The 22,122-nt window shown below is 40.2% G+C and overlaps 1 protein-coding gene across 9 annotated transcripts in view; it reads left to right on the top strand.

Moving 5' to 3' along the window:
* The window catches only part of tbc1d5 (TBC1 domain family, member 5), a 478,503-nt gene that overhangs the window by 145,726 nt on the left and 310,655 nt on the right, over positions 1-22,122 (top strand). For 2 of the 9 annotated variants that reach the window (XM_080209674.1, XM_080209664.1), the window contains exon 4: positions 780-896. The exons of 6 other annotated variants lie outside the window; for them this stretch is intronic. The gene's annotated coding sequence lies outside the window, so the exon portion shown is untranslated. Of the gene's footprint in view, positions 1-779; positions 897-15,780; positions 15,807-22,122 lie in introns of those variants that run through there. One more of the 9 variants, XM_080209702.1, reaches the window with a different exon arrangement.

Raw genomic sequence — 22,122 nt, 5'->3', positions numbered from 1 at the left:
TATACTTATTTTCTTTCTGTTGGTTTCATAAGCATGTCACTTTCATCCGTTGGAAGGTTGGCCTATAATGAGGAGGCTGAATAAATTGGTCCCATATTTGAAATTTAGAAGACTGGGGGGTTCATCTCTGAAGAGGCTTGACAGGGTGTACACAGGGTTGTTTTTACTGGCTGGGACAGCATGAACATGGTACAGTCTCAGGACTGGGGGACAATCATTTAGGGCTGAGAAGAGGAGGAGGGCAGGGAGGCAGTATTATGGTGATGTTGTTACTGGACCAGTAATCTGAGGCCCACGCTAAAACTCTGGGGACGTGGGTTTGAATTCCACTATGACAGCTGATGGAATTTAAATTCAGTTAATAAATCTGGAATTAAAAAGCAAGCCTATATAATAGTGACCAGGAAACCGTTGTTGATTATCATAAAAAAAAACATTTGCTTCACTGATGTCCTTGAGGGTATGAAATCTACTGCCCTTGCCTGGTCTGGCCTACTTGTGACTTTAGATGCATAGTAACATGATTGACTCTTAATGCTCTGTGAAATGGGAAGCCACTCATTAGAATCAAAACTGCTACAAAAAGGAATTAAACTATGTGGATCACATGATGTTGACCTAGGCATGGAAATGATGATGGCAAACCCAGCTCTGGTGACCCTGCAAAATCCTTACTAACAACTGGGGGATTGTGCCAAAATTGAGATGGCTCAGACTAATCAAGCAACAGCCTGACATTGTTGATAAGGTATGATTCTATGAGTATGATTAATTCCCAGACAGCATATCACCATCCCTAGGGATGTTGGGAACCACCAACAGGATAGACCCACCAGAGATGGCAGCACAGTGGTATACAGTCGGGACGGAGTTGCTCTGACATTTAGTCAAAATGGGTAAGGAAACCTGCTGCTAATTACTACGTCCCAGTTGATGAATCATACAGCTCCATGCTTAATCCATTTGGGGGAAGCACTGAGGTTGGCATGGCATATAATGTACTCTGGGTGGGGGTCTTCAATGTCCCATCATTCCAGGAGTGGCGCAGTACTCCAACTGACTGAGAGTTCCGGGTCTGAAAGGACATAGCAGCTAGACAGGGTTTGCGGCAGTTGGTGAGAGAACCAAAAGAGGAAGAACCTATTTGATCAATTTACATGTCGTAAGTGCAGGTGCCCATGACTGTTTTTAGAAGTGATCATATTGTGGTCTCATCTTCGCTTTGAGGATAATGTCCATTGTAATGGGTGGCACTACAATTGTCTAAATGGGATAGAATTGCAGCAAAATTATACACAATCACAGTCTCTAACCTCATTACCTAGCACTTCCTCACTTGCTATCACCATCGAAGCGGGGGATTAACCCTGATTCATGCAGGGGGCATGCCAGCAGGAGCACCAGGCATCGTTCAAAATTGTGTCAGCTGATGGAGCTACATCACAGGGCTACTTGCGTGCTAAGCAGCGAAAGGAACTTGTGATCGACAGCTGAGTGATCCTACAACTAATGGATCAGATCTAAGCTTTGCAGTTCCACCATATCCAGTTGTGAATGTGGTGAACAATTAAACCACGACCAGGAGGTTCCACAAATGATGGGGAGCTCAGCAAATCAGTGCAAAAGACAAGGCTGAGGCACTTGCAATAACCTTCAAGCAGAACTATCAAATGGATGATTTATTTCAGCCTCCTCCAGAGATTCCCAGCATCACAGATGTAAGTCTTCATCCAGTGTGATTCACTCCACATGATATTAAGAAATAGCTGAAAGCACTGAATATTGCAAAGGCTGTGGGTTCTGACAGTATTGTCAGAGTACTGTGGATAAGTGTTCCAGAATTTGCCTGTTCCAGTACTGTTATAACTCTGGCATCTACCTGGCAATGTGGAAATTCACCCAGGTATGCCTGGATAAATCACAGTGCTATTAGGACTCAGCAATAGTGAAGGAATGGTGATACATTTCCAAGATGTGGAGATGCCGGCGTTGGACTGGGGTAAGCACAGTAAGAAGTCTCACAACACCAGGTTAAAATCCAACAGGTTTATTTGGTAGCATGAACTTTCGGAGTTGCCCCTTCATCAGCTGAGTGAAGAGTTCTGTTCACAAATAGGGCATATACAGACACAAACTCAATTACAAGAAAATGGTTGGAATGTGTGTCTTTACAGGTAATCAATTCTTAAAGGTACAATGTGAGTGGAGAGAGTGTTAAGCAAAGGTTAAAGAGATGCGTATTGTCTCCAGTCTTGGCCTCCTCTCCACTCGCGTTGTCTGTACCTTTAAGACATGATTACCTGTAAAGACTCGCATTCCAACATTATCTTGTAAATTGAGTTTGTGTTTTTATATGCCCTGTTTGTGAACACAAGTCCTCGCTCACCTGATGAAGGAGCTTGAAACTCCAAAAGTTAGTGCTGCCAAATAAACCTGTTGGACTTTAACCTGGTGTTGTGAGACTTTTTACTGTGCTTTCCCCAGCCCAACATTGGCATCTCCACATCATGAATTGTCTCCAACCAAGACAGTTAGTGAGATTTTGCAAGCCCAAGCAAGTCATGGGGGTTACAGATAGTGTGGCCTCAACCTGGATCTTGGGTTCATGTCACTGTAGTCGAAAGCACCACACAAAGGTACTTAGCAATGATCTGCTCATTGACACTAACTTTCGGTTCCCTCAAGGTCATTCAGCTCCTGACCTCGTTACAGCCTTAATCCAAATATAACCAAAAGAGTTGAATGAAGGGGTGAAGTGAGAGTGACTGTACTTGACATCCAAGCAGCGTCTGATCAAGAGTGGTATCAAGGAGGCCTAGCTAAACTGGAGTTGGTGGAAATCAGGGAACTAATCTCCATTGGTTGGAATCATATCTAGCACAAAGGAAGATGGTTGTGGTTGTTGGAGATCAATCATCTTGGTCCAACTGGAGTTCCTGAGGCCGAGGTCCAACCGTCTTGAACTGCTTCATCAATGACCTTCCCTCCATCATCAGGTCAGGAGTGTGATTTTTCCTGATTGCACAATGTTCAGTACCATTCATAACCCCTCATCCTGAAGAAGTCTGTATCCGTATGCAGCAAGAGCAGGACAATATTCAGATTTGGGCTGATAAGTGGCAGATACATTTGTGCCACATGAGTGTCAAGCATGGCCATTTCCAACAGGAGAGAATTCAACCACCATTTCCCCTTGACATTCAATGGCTGATTCCCCACTATCAACATTCTTGGGATTATTGACCAGAAACTTAACTGCACTAGTCACAGTAAATATTGTGGCTACAAGAGAGGTCAGAGACTGGGAATTCTGTGGAGATTAACTTGCCACTTAATTCCAAAAGACTGTTCCGGATCAACAAGGCACAAGCCAGGGATGTGATGGAACACTCCCCACTCACCTGGATGCATGCAGCTCCAACAACATCAAGAAGTTCAATATCTTCCAGGACCAAGCAACCACTTTCACCATCCACCTCCACCACCACCAAAGCACAGTGGTGCAGCAGTGTGTACTGGCTACGAAAAAAGCACTGCAGGAATTCAAGGCTCCTTCAACAGCACCTTCAAAACGTACAACTTCTCCACCTAGGAGGATGAGAGCAGCATTGGAACGCTACTGCAAGATTCCACCCCTACACCTCCCAAGTCATTCACCACTCTGACTTGGAAATACATCACTGTTCCTGTTCCTGAGTCCTAACAGCACTGTGATTGTACCCACACTGCATGAACTGCAGAGGTTCACAAAGGCAGGTCACCACCACCTTCTCTAGAGGGATGGATAATAAATGTTGGCTGAGTCAACGATGCCCAATCCTGCAAAAGAGTAAAAAAAATCTTAATTCAAAGAGCTGTGAATCTTTGGAATTTTCTGCTGCACAAAGTTATGGATGCTGCATAGTTGAATATATTTAAGGCCTGGATAAGTAGATGTTTGGCCTCCGAGTGTTAGAGAGAGTGAGTGGAAAAGTGGCGTTGAAGACCAAGATCAACCATGGTGGTATTGAATGGTGGAGCAGTCTTGACAGACCTTCGTATATCTTCTGTGTTCACAATCCAACTTGGTGTGCACAACCACTCTGTTTCTCCAGTCCCGGTCTGGCTCTGAGCTCTGAGACCTACTATTTCACTTACCTATCTACTTCGTGCCTGTACCCTTTCCTGTACATAAAAACATATGAAACAGGAGCAGGAATAGGCCACCCTATCCCTTGAACCGGCTTTGGCAAACTATAAGATGATGGCGGATCTGTTCTTGGCCTCATCTTCTCTTCAATACGTGATGGTGGTTGGGGGTGAGGGAGGAAAAAAGCAGTACTCAGATTTGGAATACCTTGAATGAAAATTTATGGGTCCAAATCTGAATCCTGCATACCACGATACAACATGTGGTTTACCATGCATCACACTATTTGCTCCCATTATTTAAAACATAATTGTTATAAACCATTAATAATTAATCCAAAACTATTCTGTCTGCTTTATATCTGTGCATGAAGTTTTCTGTCATGCATGTCAAACACAATAGTGTTTGGTTTCAACAAAAAAATTATTGCTGGGAAATTAGAGTTAATGTAAAAAATGCTCTATTTCCCTCTAATATTTTATCCCTTCAACAATGTAATTTTGCTTTGTGCAGTTGCCAACTTTTGCTTTTTGCCACGTTTTGCTTTATTTCTGTTTGTCCACTTACGCTCTGCTGCTTGTTTATTTCTTGACAGCCCAGTTCACTTTGTTTATTTCATGCCACTTCCCCTTCCCCCAACAATGTATTTTCAATTTATTGAAAATTTGTTGTCAGAGATAGGTTGGTTTATGTCTTTCTACAAATTTAAATGAAGAACTGCAGCACAATTCTACCTAGGCAGGTTTTTATGCTGTTTGCACTAATTATTTTCAAGAAAAAGGTTCATGACTCCTTGTAATATAAGCAGTTGTATTTGTTCAAAAAAAACTGTGCAAGTCCAAAATAATAATGCAATGTTTTTCAGCATTAAAATGATGTATACCAATACTAGCTTTGCTAAATGATTTTTCCCTGTGACAGATGTACAGTAGTTGGATTACCCAGTCATAATGGCATTTTGATGCAATTACCTTGGCTGATTCAGACACTTTCATACCCCTTAATAAAAATTTGAATATTCTGCTTATGTCAGGATTCTTTAGAAAACATTTATGTTTTTTATTGAGTTAAAGTGCTTCAACTAAGGAATTTTTCTGTTTGTAAAGGAATAAAATGTTGGCCTTGTTTTGAAATTTAATTTTTAAGAAGGTGTGATGGAGTTGCAGGCAGTGCTATTATCTTGCATTTTTTTTGTTGTCTATTTACTACCTTTTCTAAGCAAAGTAATGACATTTATTTCTGTTGTACTTGACCTGTACAGACAGATCAGATATCGATTCTGAATGATGTGGCAATTATTTCATGGTCTGTTCATGTGACCGGTTGAAGCATAGTGTACATGATTTTTATCGCCTAGACCACTTTCTGGCAGCAAGGTGAAAAAGAGAGCCAAATGTGTAGGTCTCTCCCTGCCATTATATAGCCTCTCTATTAACACACATCCCTAATGGCAGCGCATGGGAACTGGATCCTGTTCAACCACAGGCTAAAGCTTCAGAGAAACTCTTGAGGAGGTTTGGCCCCTAGACAAACAATGTCTGGGTCCACTGGCACATTCTGGCACTCGTGCACCAAATCCTCATCTATGGGTGAATAGCTGCGTGGCCTTGTGGATGCTTCTAGAGTTGAAGACTAAGGATGTAAATCCTGACAAAATACCTGGAGTGGATTGATGACAGAGGGTTTCCAGAGAATAGCTCAATCATTCAGTTCGGACTGTGTCTCTGCAAATTAGTCCCGGGCTTGTGTCCTAGAGAGGACATTCCAGTTTTGTTATAGAGCATTTTCTCCACGTAAAGAACAGCTATTACGAGTGATAAGCCCATCTCAATTGGCATAGAGATTTGGTGTTCCAGGCTGTTTCTGGTGGAAGAAACCATTGTGTACCATCGGTCAGTCTCTGGGCAGCTCCCAACTAGTGAAGTGCTGACTTACCAGGGTCTATCTGCTTCTTTGGATGCTTGAAGTTTAGAGTCGCTGATCAACAAATGGATGGAATCCATCGTACCAAGCAAAGAAACTAAAAGAAAGATGCCAATCTTTTGATTGGCAAGCTGGAACATTGGGACCAACTACATGGGACTGACCAGTGGCTTGCATTTGGTTGGTAATGCACCCAAGATGGCTGTGATTAACATGGGACTTCATAGGCTGAACATTGACATAATTTCTGTATGGTGAATTGGGTAGTGGGTCACAACCTCTTCGGCATCCCTATCTTCGCTAAAGGATATCTGTAAGTGGGATGTGAAGAGGATGGACGTTGATACAGACAACTGGGAGACAGCCACTGATGGCAGTCACTTTGAAGGTTTGTGAGAACATTGGAAAAGGTGACCAGAAATAAAAAATCTCAATTAGTGAGAAGAAGAAATTTTGCATCTTTTCAGTCCACTGTCTTCCTCTGTAGTAAATCTCAGAGTGGGGTCCTGAGGTACAAAAGGTGATGCTTAACCTAGGTAACTACTGCTGCCCAAACCGTTGTCTTACAAGTTGGATACTGCCTCACCAAGTAATTTAAGATGTACGGCCACACATCCATATGAATATTTGCTGCTGATTTTCTAAATCAAAATAAAAAACCTGAAATTTTACTTTTTTTACATCGAGATAGTTTTCTGTGTTTATAAGAGTCCATTTTGCAGCATATTTAAACTCTGAAGCTAATTCCCTAATAATAATGTTTTAATATTCTAGGTTGTAGTAATACTTAAAATTTTAGAACATAGAACATTACAGTGCAGTACAGACCCTTCAGCCCTCGATGTCGCACCGGCCTGTGAAACCAATCTAAAGCCCATCTAACCTACACTGTTCCAAATTCATCCAATGACCATTTAAATGCCCTTAATGTTGGCGAATCCACTACTGTTGCAGGCAGGGCATTCCATGCTCTTACTACTCTCTGAGTAAAGGACCTACCTCTGACATCTGTCCTATATCTTATCACCCCTTAATTTAAAGCTATGTCCCCTTGTGCTAGCCATCTCCATCAGAGGAAAAAGATTCACACTGTCCATCCTTTCTAATCCTCTGATCATCTTATATGCCTCTATTAAGTCACCTCTTAACCTTCTCTCTAACAAAAACAGCCTCAAGTCCCTCATCTTTCCTTTGATGTTTAAATAATAGAACAATTTGATGTGAGCAAGAAATATCCCAACTGTTACATATTGTCACAAATTAGCATCATTTGATTAGCTTTGCAAAACTAATCTGTATTTTAAGAAATCAATTCAATTGCACACTTTAAACATTAAACTTACCCCAGAAAGTTGGGGCTGGCAGTTAACAATGTTAAGGATCCATTTATGTACAAGATTTAGGCTCTTGCAATGATATTCAACCCCCTGGTTTGAAAAGGAAATACTGAAATTATGGAGTCTCCCTCTGGGTAGTAATTTGTCCTTTGAAGTTTTTAAAATCCAGAAGTTTATAATTTATGTTTTCTTACCTTCCCTTATTGTTCCTCTATTTGGTCCAATCTTATTTCTCTTTCTACGCCTAACTTTATTCTAATTCATGCTATTTTTGTGTTGCTTCTGAGATTATTTTTCAGTCCTTATAACTCATTGATTAATGAGATAGACTCTTGATTCTATTTCATTGCTCACCAATGTTCCACATGTCAGGTTGACCTTGGCACACTATTATCCATTCTCAATTTCAGGAGTTTACAGCACAAGGTGCCACTTTTCAGTGGATTCTGAGCCAATAAAACCCAGATCTGTCACAATTAGAAAAAAGTTATGAAAATAAGCGCTAAAAATCATCAAACTTGAGTCACAACAGCTAGAATCCCCTAACCTTTATCTAATGGTAGCCTTCATTTTTGATTAAAGGCATATGGAATATATATTGTGTATATAATTGTAATGTGTGTGTATATATATATATAATATATATATTATATATAGGAATACTGTGCTCAGTTCTGGTCGCCTCATTACAGGAAGGATGTCGAAGCTGTTGAAAGAGTGCAGAGAAGATTTACAAGGGTGTTGTCTGGATTGGATGGTATGCCTTATGAGGATAGGTTGAGGGAGCTCAGTCTTTTCTCCTTAGAGAGACAAAGGATGAGAGGTGACTTGATAGAAGTGTATAAGATGTTGAGAGGTGTAGATCAGGTGGATTCTCAGAGGCTTTTTCCAAGGGCTGGAATGGTTGCTACGAGAGCACACAGGTTTAAGGTGCTGGGGAGTAGGTACAGAGGAGATATTGGGGTAAGTTTTTCACTCAGAGGGTGGTGGGTGAGTGGAATTGGCTACAGTCGGTGGTGGTGGAGGCAAATTCGATAGGGTCTTTCAAGAGACTTCTGGATGAGTACATGGGACTTAATAGAATTGAGGGTTATAGGTAAGCCTAGTAGGTATGGATATCATCGGCGCAACTTGTGGGCCAAAGGGCTTGTTTGTGCTGTATTTTTTCCATGTTCTATACAGAATCGTGGAAATATTCATCACTCTCCAGCCCATTGTGTCCATGTCGGATCATTACCAAAGCAGTCCAGTGTTACAAAGCTAAAATGCAGAGGTTGAGCACTGATTTTTAAATGTTGTTCTTTGGCATTTAGAACAAATATCTTAACAGCAAACAATAATTTGTATAGTAATATTTTTCATTGTGTGATTTTAACTTTTGCCCTCTATATGCTAATTTGTGTTCTGTATAGTAATTGTTGGAATTTTTCTTTTGTTAATATTTTGAATGCTAAACAACACTGTTGTTAAGGAAAACTCAGTTCTTCTTCACAGCAATAGCAACATTGCTTACTACAATGAACACTAGGCGTCAGTTTTGTAATTGAAACCTCATTTCTAACAGCAGCATACAGAAGTACACAATGCAGAAAGCTTGTAAAGGTACCAAACAAATTTATAACAGCGGAAAGTTCACTGAAGGGTTTGCATTTCTCATTATAGAGGTACTTCTGCTGCTGCGATTACACTAAGAGCATCTTTAATTGCTTAAAAATCTGAATGCATGATAAGAATGGATTAATTTGATTTTTCTGTTACTACAAGTGGCAGATGGTTTATGTCTCTGGAATGCTCATGTTGTTAAAAGAGATCCCTGACTTGCTTGTGATTGGTTGCTGTTAATGAAGCATGCTGTGCTGATTATTGATTTAGAAAATGAGTATGACATGAGTATTGTGTGTGTTGCTGTAATAAATTAAAAAGGAGTTTTCTAATAGCCAACAGACATACACCTTAAGTAACATGAAATCTTTGCATTCTATTTGGGTGGTCTCTGCACCATCTAACTGGTTTTATTGCATAATGAAAAGGTACATATTGCTAGTTTAGAATACCAACCAGATGGTCTTCTCTTAACTTGTTTTTCTGAATTTTTGTTCGACAGATTAGAATCATAATAGGAAGACAAATTAGTCTGCAGCATAGAAAAGAACATGCTAGAACCTAAACATACTTGTTCTTGTTTTGTTCTGAGCTTCTTTTCTGGCGAGTTAAAGCAAACTAATGTACAATGCTCAGCATTCTCCATTTATCATTGCTCTCAGCCCAGAAGGGCCAAGAAATGTTCAGTATAAATTTGGCTGTGAAAGCACTATAGATTGTGGCAAAGATTGGTCCTTTTTTGTCCACTTAATTTTTAAAACTTCATTGACCTCTGGAGGTTCTTGGATCCAGAAAGTAATGTAAGATGGGTAGGAATGTTCAGTATTCATGAGATTGAGATTTTACCCATTTACTCATTCTCATTTTACAGGCTTCAGATCTGTTGTTGAACTTGTTCACTTTATAAATTGTTTGGTATCTACTTTGACAATGAGTATTTTAAGATGGAAAGTATATAAGCAGGCCCCCCCCCGCCCCCCGCATTGCCAGTTGATCATTCCATTGAAGAGTTCCTTGTTTCAAGGGTATTTACCTTTAGCAGTAAATAGGAAAATGTAATTTGGTATGTAATTCAGACATAATTGAATTCAGGGTTAAAGAAAGGCATTGGTGAAATAGAGGCAGTCCTGAGAGAGTTCACTAGGTTGATCCTTGGTATGGAGAGATTTTGTTATGAGGAGAGGTTGAGTAGATTGAGCCTGTACTCATCAGAGTTTAGAGGAATGAGAAGCGACTTTATTGAGACATATAGGATTTTTGGGGGCTTGAGGGGTAGATGCTGAGAGGTTGTCTCCCCTTGTGGGAGAGTCTATGACCAGAGTACATAATCTTAAAGTACGAAGTTGCCCATTTAAGACAGAGATGACAAATGATTTCTTCTCTGAGGGTAGTAAATTTGTGGAATTCCTTACTGCAGAGTAGTGCAGAGGACTGCGGAGGCTGGGTTGTTCATTATGTTCAAGGCTTTCATAGATTTTTAGTCAATAAGGGAATTGAGGGTTATTATGATAAGGCAGGAAAGTGGAGTTAGGATTATAATATTTGATCCATCATGGTCTCATTTAATGGCAGAGCAGACCTAACAGGCTGAATGGCCTAATTCTGCTCCTACATTTTATAGTCTTATTGTTCTGTCCATGATGTTGAATGTTGTTGCAACTGCAGCCATCCAGGCAATTTTTAAGTATTATATTTGTTAGGAAATCAAAGGTAGTTTTAAGAGATTTATGTACATTTATTGGTAAGCATTAGAAATACAATATGATTTTAAGTGGGTTTAAGTTAATGTTTATTAGCCTGGAAGGGTGAAACCTATAGTTAAAGAAAGTAAAGTTTATCTATTAGTCACAAGTAAGGCTTACAGTAACATTGCAATTACGTTACTGTGAAATTCCCCTAGTCTCCAACGTCCGGCGCCTGTTTGGATCTATGCACCTAATCAGCATGTCTCTCAGATTGTGGGAGGAAACTGGAGCACCCGGAGGAAACCCACCCAGGAGGCGAATGTGCAAACTCCACACACAGTGACCCAAGCTGCAAATTGAACCCAGGTCTCTGGTGCTGTGAAGCAGCAGTGCGAACCACTGTGCTACCGTGCCGTATGTTAATAACTGGAGGCCTTCCAAGAAAGGTTTTTTAAATTTAGTTTTTACCTGGAAATATTGCTGTTGGAGATAGGACACTCTGGAGTGAACATCTCTCACCTCTGCCAGGAGAAAGACTGGACAGGCAGGTCAAGGGAGCTTCAAAGAAGTAGGCTTCCCAAAGAAACAGACCGGGGACCTGAGATGTAAAGAATGTCTAAAGAAGACTGGAATGAATAGAACAGAGATCAAACAATTATTCAGGAGAATTCAAGGGGAAAAATAAAGTGTTCTGAATTAAAGAGTTAGTTGCAATAACCAAATTTAAGTGGAAACACAGACTTCAGAGGTAAATCAAAAGTTTGATGCCATTTTTAACAGAGTCTAGGAGTGGATAGTTAAAGCAGTTGTGAACATTCTGTACAACAGTCAAGACAATGAAGTCCTACTGGAAAATAATAAAACCTGGGTAGTGTATTTTTTGTTCAAAGTGAAGTGAAAGCTTTATTTAAAAGAGTCATTTGGAAAAAAACTGAACTGGATTTCAAAATGCAAAATACTAATTGAAAGCAATATTGTGAAAAAAGATTTTAGAGTGTTTTTGGATTGGAATTTAGAAACTCTCGTGATCATCTGGGTTGATTCTGAGGAGAAATCCACAGACATTCACTTGAGATTCAGAAAGAAGAATGTATTTGACCATAGCACCTTGTGTGTTTAAAGAGACATTGTGTTAATGGTACCATTGTAGCTTAAGACATACTTGTAATGCGTGCTAATCTTAAAAGCTCTGTATTTGTTAAACCATAGGATAGTAAAGGAATATTGTACTATAATTCAACCCTATTATGTTTAATTTTTTGTTGTTAACACTAATTAGTGGTCCTGTGATTCTATTCCTCCAAGTTTTATTTAAAAAAAAGTAAAAGTTCCTGTCTTTTGAATCAGGATTCCAATCTGGAATCTTCCTGTCCAGTTCTAACATCAACTGGGATTGTAACACATCATGCTTTGATTTGAACCTTGCAGATTGTGAAGGTGTTTATGGGGGTCAGGAGTTGAATCATTCATTGCAGATCATCCCGTCTCTGTCTCTGCCATATATAGTCATGGTGTGCATGTGGTTCGTCCAGTTAATTGTGCAGACTTGCATTGAAATTGTATCATGGGGTGGCATGGTGGCACAGTGGTTAGCACTGCTACAGCAACAGGGACCCGGGTTTGATTCCCGGCTTGGGTCACTGTCTGTGTGGAGTTTACATATTCGCCCCATGGCTGCGTGGGTTTCCTCCGGGTGCTCTGGTTTCCTCCCACAGCCCAGAGATGTGCAGGTTAGATGAATTGGCCATGTTAAATTCTTCCTCAGTGTACCCAAACAGGCGCTGGAGTGTGGTGACTAGGGGTTTTCATAGTAACTTCATTGAAGTATTAATGTATGCTGACTTGTGACTAATAAATAAACTTTAATGTAATTAGCCATTCAGCCTACCAGTCCATTTTGATATTTTCCATGTATTAATAATAATCTTTTGTGCCTGCCCCATTCAAAATTCCATTATCTCTTTAACCATCCAGAGGTGGAAAGATAGCCAACATGGACCATGGCCTGGTCCATTGGTAGAGTGCAGAGGAACTGAGAACTGGTACAGCATTATTATTATTGATTTCATGAATGTGTTGTTAAATACTTTTTTCTCTAGTGATATGAGGGATTTCTATTTCATTTCATGGAATGTTCTTTTTTGCTACATCCATGGACAACACCAGGGCAGCCAGGTTGGTGCTTTTGCAATAATGCACCACGATATTGGTTGTTTTTGACTCCAGTTGTTTGCAGCAATATCTTTGAGATTTGGATTAGAAACGTTCATGTCTGGTCCCATTCTGCCCCCTCTCCTTGTTAATCCTCATCCTTATTTCCTATTTCTATCTGTTCTATCTCTGCTCGTATTTAATCTCATTTATCTTTTATTTCCTCTTTAATCTAGACTTTCAATCCCTCTAAGATTTCTTTTCATCCATTTCTTTATTCCTTCTCTCTGTCTTTCTCATTTTCACCCTTTCTACTTGCCTGTTGTTTTATTTCTCCGTCTCTGGCAGTCCCCCTTTCATTCTACTCTCAGTTCCTGTTTGAGTTGAGAGATAACTAAATACTTCGTTGTAGTGATGTGTCCTGAGGAGGACAGAGGCTTTCAGAAAGGGAGTTGCCCTGACTCAGGTTGATATGGCTGAAAGGTCTGCTACAAATGCTGGAGTTGAAGAAATGGACCAGAAATGGACAGAGAGGATGCAAGGTTGAAAGAATTTAAAGTTATGGGGGAATAATATGGTGGAATGGTATGTAGATGAGGTTGAAAATTTTAAAATCAAAGAGCTGAAGGTAGGGGATCAGTGTAGGTTTGTAAAGAGCAGAATGTTAGATAAATGGGACTTTGTGTCGGCCGCAAGGGGTTGTGATAAGTTGGACCTTTTGGAGACTGTAGATTAATGAGGGAAATATTGGAAGGTTCAAGTCAGAAATTACAAAAACAGATATAAAAGTTAATGATAGGAGTTAGGATGAACTGGAGGCAGACGCACACAATGTTATCAAGGTGGAAGTGAGCAATTTTGGTAATGGAAAGGGTGTATTGATTGTGACTTGGTTCAGCTCAAGAAATGGGATGGAGTCAACTCAGCTGAATTTTTTTGTGGACATCAAAAACAATTGAGCATGAAACTTGAATCGATAGCACCTTCCAAGTGGCGCATGCTGCAACTCCAACCATTTTCAGTATAATCTGCATGGTACAAACTTGGACCAGGCAGTTCTATTCACGTTATTTGCATGTCGATCACAAAAAAACATGCATTCAGCTTCAAGAGATGCCAGAACTCAATTGTCAGCTAAGTTCAGTTAAAATAATTATGCTATTGCAAAATCTCTGGAATTAGTATTATAGAAATTATAGTTTACGGCACTGAAAGAAGCTACTTGCTCATTGTGTCTATGGCAGCCGTATAGCAAGCTGTACAGTCTAATCCACGTTCCAGCAGTTGATCTGTAGCCCTGAAAATACATGAAGTGCATATTTGGATACCGTTTAAAAGAGTTGAAGATTTTTATTTCACAGCTGATAGCTGTGATTGTTAGATCAAGTGACTCGGCCTTTTTTATCAGTGCTTTGCTATTGCTGTCTCCTCCTGGGTGTGCTGTGCTGGAAATATGGCAGTTCAGCATGAAATCAAAAAGAATAGGGTTGAGAGTGAAAAGCAAGAACACTGGTCATACCATTGTATCTTACTCATCATGCCAGATAACATGATGGAAGTGAGGTTTGAGTCGAAAGAGGACATTAGGAGGAGCATACGGTCATCCTCAATATTCTCAGAAGAGCTGGATGTTGTAGTTTCTGGCCCAGCAGCCTCATGATGCAGAGAACCATTCCTTTGTAGGACTAAAGAGAATCAGACCATGGTTTGGCTCTTTTTTCTTCCATTTTGTATGACTTTGTCCTGCAAGAGAGAGAGCAGAATGTCTGCAATCGTGTTGCATTGTGTTCAGGTGTCTACTGTAGCTAACCAGCTGGAGATTTTGGAACCAGTGGGTGTGGGTGTGAAGCTGGCATCATTGGAATCTGCGAGGATGAGATGAAGCATTTGGATGTTAGGCCACATTCCTGTGTATCAGGGCGTGCTAATGGATGATTGATGGGAGCGTGGAGCATTGAACAGAATAAGAGATTAGTGGAGTGGTGGGGAAGAGATGTCATTAGCAAGTGACCTTAAGCATCAACATGTTATCATTAGACTATCAGGTCAAGGGACAGACTTCAGGAATTGACTGTCTGGCCACCTGCTCCTAACCTCTTAGGGCAGCCCTTTAGGCTTAAGAACCTTCTGGTCTCTCAGAACCACAATGTGTCTCTTCCTGTTCACCTGAATAAAGGCCCGCAGCACTGTACTCATGAACTTGGGGTTTGAGAGCCTTTCTCTGTTTTGATGTTCCATTTTTCTTCAGAATTTTAGCAATAGAATTCAGCAGCAATAGCCTCCTGTGGTTCAGTGCAGCTTCCCTTCAAGAAGGACAACCTTTCAAAAGTGCAGGTTGTTTGCACTGTGTGCTATCAACACTGCTTGGTCTCCTGAGAACTCAGACAGCCAGCAACATGGACCCGACATGGACCAATATGACAATGACTTTGATCTTTCCAAATTTAAATTGTAGAAACTTGCAACTTGACTAATAATATGATTTGGGAAACGGTAAAGAGGCTGAATGAAGTCACTACACATGAAGCTAAAATTGATAATGTCATGAAAAGACATATTGCAGATGAGGAAAGGGAAGTGGGTGAAGGGTGGATTCTTGGGCAATTTCTGAGGAGATGATTTAGGAACAGGAAGAGAAGCTATTGCTACAGATTGGAGCAAGAATGAGACCATAGAACAATTTATATAATACCCTTTAATATAATGAGATGTGAGTGTTGGTGAAGAAAGAGACATGTTATTGAAGCTTTTCATCTTGCACTCATCAGGATGCAAGAATGCCAAATTTCAAATGGAGCAACAATTTATACTTCATGAGAAAAGGATGCTGAGTTGTTGGCAATTTGATTCTGGTCAAGCCATTGATGTGGATAATGCAGCAGAGAATTATTGTCCCCGTGATTTCATTTAATTCAAAAGAGGTGCAATATGTGGATATGTCAGGAGCCTGCATATGAATATCTGTAGCTTCTTGCAATTGTAAGTAAACCACATTGCATGTCCTACTGATCATCATAAATTTGTTGTTAGTGCAATTTCTAGCACACTTGAGATTATTCAGCAAATGTTGTCCAATCATGGAATCACATTTAATCTTAAGACATTATGTTCTAAGTTTTGCTAGTTAAAGGTGATTACTACTTTGCCTATTGCAAACACCTGAAGGGAGGTGTAGAAGCAGCATGCGATAGTCAAAACTAAACACAACCACGACAGATCTGATCTATGATCTGCAGTCCTGCCACATCCAGTTGTGAATGGTAGTGAATAAGTAAGCAACTATATGGAGTTGAAGACTCCACAAATATCCTCAATAATGGTGTAGCCCAGCAAATGACAAAGCTGAAGTGCAAATGACAAAGCTGAAGCATTTGCAACCACCTTTTGGTCAGAAATTCTGACTAGCTGAACCATCTCGACCTCCTCCTATGGTCCCTAGCATCACATGCTAGTTTCAGCCAATTCGATTCATTCCATGTAATATCAAGAAAAGGTTGAAGACACTAGATACTGCAAAAGCAAGGGACCTGCCAACATTCCAGCAATAGGAGTGAAGATTTGTGCTCCAGAACTATTAGTGCTTTTAGGCAAACCATTCCAGTACAGCTCCAACACTGGCATCTACCTGACAATGTTGGAAATTGCCCAGGTATGTCCTGTCCACAAAAACAAGACAAATTGAACCCTACCAGTTACCAATCCATCAGCGTCCGCGCTAACATCAGCAAAACAATGGCAGGGTTGTCTACACTCCTATCAAGTGACGTTTATAAAGCAGTAACCTGATGACTGGCATTCAGTTTGAGTTTTATCAGAGCCACTCAGCTGCTAACATCATTACAGCCTTGATGCAAACATGGACAAAAGAGCTGAACTCAAGAAGTGAAGTGAGAGTGATTGCCCTTGACATCAGGACATCGTTTGACCTAGTGTGGCATCAGGAGCCCTGGCAAAATTGGAGTCATTTGGAATTGTCAGGATACGTGTAGTTTTAAATTATCCATTTGTATTTGTGGATATTATAAAAAAGATAAGTTTAATTTTGAAAGGGTTATTGACTCAGTTTTGTTTAGATGCATGCATGATAATAAGGGTTTACAACATGAAAGCAAACTGGGCTTGAAGGAAAACTAGATTGTTGCTTAGCAATGGTTAGGTGCATTGGCTATGCAAAATTCTCCCTCAATGTATCAGAACAGTGCTGGAGAGTGGGGAGGATGGGATTTTCACAGTAACTTCATTGCAGTGTTAATGTAAGCCTACTTGTGGCACTAATAAATAAATGAACTATCAACATCCAGAAACTGAACTAGACCAACCATATAAATACTGTGATTACAAAGGCAGCTCAGAGGCTGGGAATTCTGTGTCAAATAACTTGCCTCTTGGGCACTCCAAAGCCCGTCTGGCACTTACATGGCACAAGTCAGGAATGTGATGGAATACTCTCCACATGCCTGGATAAGTGAAGCTTTGGCAACATCCAAGAAGTTTGCCACCATCCAGAACAGAGCATCGGCTTGATTTGTACCCCAACCACACTACCTTAAATATTCACTGCCTCCACCACCAACACAGTGGCAGCTGTGTGTAGCATTTACACAATGCACTACATCGCTTACCAAGGTCCCTTCACAGCACTTGTGGCCTCTTCTACCTAGAAAGTCAAGGCAATAAATACTCGGGAATATTCAAGCCGTTCTTCATCCTGACTTAGAATTTTTTGCTGTTCCTCCACTGTTGCTGGGTCAAAATTATGGAGCTCCCTTCCGAACATCACTGCAGGTGTACCTACACCACACGGACGGCAGTGATTCACAAAGGCAGCTCACCACCATCTTAAGTGCAACCCGGGATGAGCAATAAATGCTGACCAAGCCATTGATATCCACATTCCATGAGGAGAAGGTTAAGTCAGAATGAACAAATTTTGCTTGAAATCAGAGAGGGCTGGAAGATTGAATTAACATTGAGAAAGGGAAAGTAAGAAAACATTTTTAAAACTGCCAGCTGTTTGCGATCTGAAGGAATGAGTTTCTAAACTTGAAACTGTTTGCCTTCTCGACAAGAGAGGTTGATTAGCAATAATTGGCATTAAAGTAAAATACTGCAGATGCTGGAATTATGAAATTAAACAGAAATTGCTGGAAAAATTTAGTTGGCCTGGCAGCATTTGCGGTGATAGAAACATTTCAAGTTCCTTTTGACTTTTCCGGCAAACCGTTCTGCCGAACAGTCATGTTGGATTCGGAAGATAGACTTTATTTCTTTCTGCACAGATACTACCAGGTTCGCTGAGTTTTTCCAGCACATTATTTTTAATAATTAGTATGCTATTAAGAATACTTACACTACTCATTACTAGATCGTCACCTGTGGTGGATTTAATGGGCAATAAACGTGCAGATAAGCAACTTTATGAAAATCATGGAAGGATTTAGGGTGAAATTCCATTTTAACAGCACTAATAAATACAACATCAGCACAATATAACATATAAACAGATATCAGCCAGTTTCTTGCAATATACAGTTCATGGGGTATTTCTCCATCACTAAGTTGGTGGCCAATTTTCACATTGATAATGGCCTGCATGGTTCACTCTATATTGTTTTTCAGCAATTCTGTGAACAATGTTTGTACCTGTGACGCACCCATCTGGTTTGCTTCTGTATTGGGGTGTCTTTGTGAGCAACTTCAGCTGTTTAACAGAAAAATGCACTTCAGATACTTCAGAGCTGAAAAGATACCAGTTATTGACTAGTGTACAGATCAAACCTATGGTGTTCTTTTAACATAGTATTAGCATATTAATAATGATGAAACTGTGTGTTCCAGTTTAAATTAACAAGACTTGAAGCTCATTTGGAAATGCAACCCATACGTATTTCTACTAACCGACCCATTTGCTTCAAGCTGGAAATGTAATCTTCAAAATTGGCAACCTCTACTTCTCTGTTTGTTTTTTCATTTTGACATCGTTATTCCTTTGAAGATAGTCACCTTTCTGTTTTTCACAAACCTGTTCATGATTCAATAAAACAATGCCTTTTCGTAATGTACCTAAAGTATTATGCAGTGGGTTGCAGTCTCCTAATTCTACAATTTTTGTTAGGTTGATCAATTAGGTGAATAAATTATGGTCAAATCAAGTCTGTTTGGTGTCAACGCGTTTCATTCCGGTGTGCTGTTAAAGCTGCTAACTTTCTTAAATAAAATGCATGGTATTTTAACTTGCATTATTTTCATGAAAGTTCTTAATGTAATGGTTTATTTTGATGTTTCTCCATGTGATTTCTAAGCATAAATGTTGTGTTAGTTGTACCCTTCTCTGGAATAAACCCACTTCTCCATTCACATGGAGGCAACTCTCTGACTGATGACATCAATACTTCAGATGGCTGGTTGATGAGAAATGACTTAGTGTACAATGTTTTGGGCAGTCCTGTGTGCCTACTATTCTGAGCATTGTGACTATCTCAGGTATAATCCACTCTCAATCTATTTACCTGTTGTCCATATCACATCGGTAATCTTTCATTGCATGTGCTTCTTTTGCTCGTTTTGTCAGCCGCTTGTTTTTGAATATTATAAAGACTCTGTTCGCATTTGGTCACAATTTGAGGTAAACAACAAAATTACGTTCAAGAATGAAATTCAGGATAAATTAGCGACAGCAAAAAGCATGACTAGTGACATCTTGAGTCTAAAAGCATCTGTGTGAAATTGAAAAAAAAAGTTCAATACAGTCAGTAATGTGGATGTATTGCAGTCTATCAATGTGGTAGTTGGACTCTGATGAGAGAAATGATAATAGCTTTTGACATATAGGTATGATGGAGATGCCCCAAATTGACTGGATGGACAAAAAGACAAATGAGTGGGGTAGATCCGGAAATCAAAAGGGTTGCTAAATAGATAGAGTAAGATAGTCAGGTACGGACATTTGAATCAAAAACCCAACAGCTATGTCCTGGCAATAACTGGAAAAGAGATTGAGGTTAAAAAAGAGGAAGCAAAAGGATTTGATTGGTGGATTATATTGAGATGGGAACTGAGGGAGGCTTGAAGAAAGTCAGAGAAGAAGCAAAATGCCAACTGAGACCATGATGAAAACGAACAAATGAATCACCATGTGGTAATTAAGGTATACACCTGCTAATCAAAGAAATCTCAAATAGTCCTGTTGTATGCACATGTCCATTTTCAGTATCACTAAAACTAATGAGTTTTCAACTTGAAATGCAGTCCCACCTATAATACAACATTGCCAAAAGACTCTCTTTATTAGTCACACCGTAAATTTTTTCAAGGGTTTGATATGTATGAGAATGGTAAGATTTTATTCCTGTTCCTTGAAAGCCTTTGTAAGACGCAAATCATAATTTCATGTTGAGAGTTTACTGTAATGATGTATGACACATTCAGGGGTAGTAGAAGCATTTTAAATATATTTATGTTCTGCTAGCATTCTTCTTTGCAGTCTATCTGTTTTCCACAGTTAGTTTGGTGAAATAGCCTTCTCAAAATCAGATATGCCATGTGCCAAATTTTCAGGTTTCTCACTTTCCTTATAGGTAAATGCTGCAGATGCTGTTATTTGCAAGCTACCTAATCTTGCTCTCAAGCCCAATTGAGTAGTGATCCGGAAAGCCTTGGAGTGAAGCATAGGTGGCATGTAGCCAATTAGAGTTATAATATTTGGTATCACAAAAGCTGGAAAGAACAAAGATTAACACTGCATATCCTAAAACAGAGTAAAAGAAGGGACCACAAGAAATGCAAATCAGATGGCAAGACAAGGTAACCACTACCACCATTCACCCTCCTGCTGCTTAATCTTGTCCATAAGAATATGCTGGTATTCCAGCATGTAGCATTGCTAAAGTATATACAACTATGTCAGTAGAAATATTGGAGAAATAACCTTTCTGCCAGTTTAAAACCAAAGAAAACAACTTGCCATATTTAAGCAGAGCCGCACAGTATTTCAGTAAGGTCCGGCTCAATAAATTTTCTTCAAGTCTAAACTGCTGAATTTTACTTGAGAAATTGGGGCAAGATTTTTCTGCAGGCTTGAGACCGTTGCATGGAACCAAATGGGGATTGTAAGCCAGATTCAGAGCAATTTTCCCAGAGGTGCCTTCTAATTTGTTGCTTGTGAGCTCAGTATCCAATTAAGGATGGCAGGCAGGTTTGCATTATTTTGGCCTAATTGGAGGGCATGGCTTCTCTGAAGCCAAAGCAGCCCCACTGAGTGAGGTGGGTGCTACTGAGGCAGAGAAGGTAATGCAAGAGCTTCTGAAAATGGAGCTATCCTTGGAGGTGTGAACGTCAGTAAATATTTTAGAGTGGACAATCTGTCAGGCTACTCTGGTAGCAGGAGAATCCTTCTGATGGTGTTGGGGTTGTGGGGGACAGCCTTCGCTGCCAGTGGCCCCCTCTTTTGGGGGATGGACAATCACAAGTTGGTGTTTTTACTGGTGGTGGAGTCCCCTCTGCTGCCAGTAAATTGCTCTAAATGAGCTCTAATTGGGATCCTAAATTTACAGATTGGCTGCTGCCACTTTGCAGCAGACAGGTCATCCACATAGAATAGAATTATAGAAACCCTACAGTGCAGAAGGAGGCCATTGGGTCCATTGAGTCTGCACTGACCACAATCTCACCCAGGCCCTACCCCCACATATTTACCCGCTAATCCCTCTAACCTACACATCTCAGGACACTAAAGGGCAATTTTAGCATGGCCAATCAACCTAACCTGCACGTCTTTGGACTGTGGGAGGAAACCAGACACCTGGAGGAAAGCCACGCAGACATGAGAATATTCAAACTCCACACAGACAGTAACCCAAGCCGGGAATCGAGCCCAGGTCACATGATGGCCCACCCCTGGAAACATTCCTGGCAGTGGAAATGCATCATGGAGCAGTCTTAATGGGGCACCCCGTTGTTTTCTTGGTGTCTGTGCCTCCATTTGTACCACCTGGAATTTGGAAAATTCTGCTTTGATGGCTCCTAAGTTAAGGAAAGCACCTGAAAATTTACAAGGAGTAAATGGTTATGATGATGAGGGACAGTGGGCTAATAAATGTTGAAATTAGTATCTCAAATCAAGGAAAAATGCAATTTGCGAGAACTTTCCTTATATTTTACTTCTCTATTTTCTTTCCTTTTGTGTCATGAATTGCAGTGGCCCTGAGTTGTGTGGGCGGGCTGATTAAATGAAGACTGTCACATAATTAAAACCAGTGCTATCCTTCTGTCCATCACCTCCATTTTTGTGCTTCCC

The sequence above is a fragment of the Carcharhinus amblyrhynchos genome, chromosome 2 (assembly GCF_965287045.1).
Source record: "Carcharhinus amblyrhynchos chromosome 2, sCarAmb.v2.hapA, whole genome shotgun sequence".
Taxonomy (NCBI): Eukaryota; Metazoa; Chordata; class Chondrichthyes; order Carcharhiniformes; family Carcharhinidae; genus Carcharhinus; species Carcharhinus amblyrhynchos.
The sequence above is the reverse complement of the archived record's forward strand: the minus strand, read 5'-3'. Positions and strand labels throughout refer to the sequence as shown.